The 622-nt window shown below is 49.7% G+C and overlaps 1 protein-coding gene across 1 annotated transcript in view; it reads left to right on the forward strand.

Moving 5' to 3' along the window:
- ADAMTS5 (ADAM metallopeptidase with thrombospondin type 1 motif, 5) overlaps positions 1–622 on the forward strand; it is a 42,957-nt gene that overhangs the window by 306 nt on the left and 42,029 nt on the right. The window lies entirely within an intron of this gene.

Consider the following 622-nt stretch of genomic DNA (forward strand, 5'->3'; position numbering starts at 1 on the left):
TCTGATTAAATGAGAAGGAAGTGTGGGAGTGGTGGTTTTGAAGCTCTCCCTTTAAGAGGCAGCCTGCAGTGACGAATTGTTGAAATTGCCATTGCAGGATGGCATTCCGCTATAAATTCATTGTTCCACCTCCTCTCATCTTCACATTTCTCTCCCTTCTCCTCTTGTTCACATCGACAGACTGGGGATAACAACAACAACAACAGCAAAGATACAGGGAGGGGGCTTTTAAAAAAATCCGGGACGTTTTCCGCTTCTTGGTCTTTTTTTTTTTGCTTTTTTTTCCCCCCCCTTTTTTTTTTTTTTTTTTTTTTTCCTTTTTAACCATCTCACCGGAGACGATCGAGGCGGGTTTTTGGTGCCTGAATTTCTTCTCTCCCGTTCTCCTCCTTCTCGTCAAAACAAAAGGGGGCAAAAGCAGGAAAGGGAGCCCACCGGAGCCCGAGAAAGTGCCGAGTCGCAGCAGACCTGCCCCCTGCCCCTGCCCCTGCCTCTGCCCCCGCTGCTGCTGCTGGTGATGATCCGGTGACTACAGCAGAGAAGTGGAAGAGGAGTGGGAAGTGCTCAAACTTCTCTACTTGCCGGGTGCGAGCCTCCTCTCCTCCTTTTTTCTCTCCCCCCC

The sequence above is a fragment of the Charadrius vociferus genome, unplaced genomic scaffold, assembly GCF_000708025.1.
Source record: "Charadrius vociferus isolate BGI_N301 unplaced genomic scaffold, ASM70802v2 scaffold201, whole genome shotgun sequence".
Taxonomy (NCBI): Eukaryota; Metazoa; Chordata; class Aves; order Charadriiformes; family Charadriidae; genus Charadrius; species Charadrius vociferus.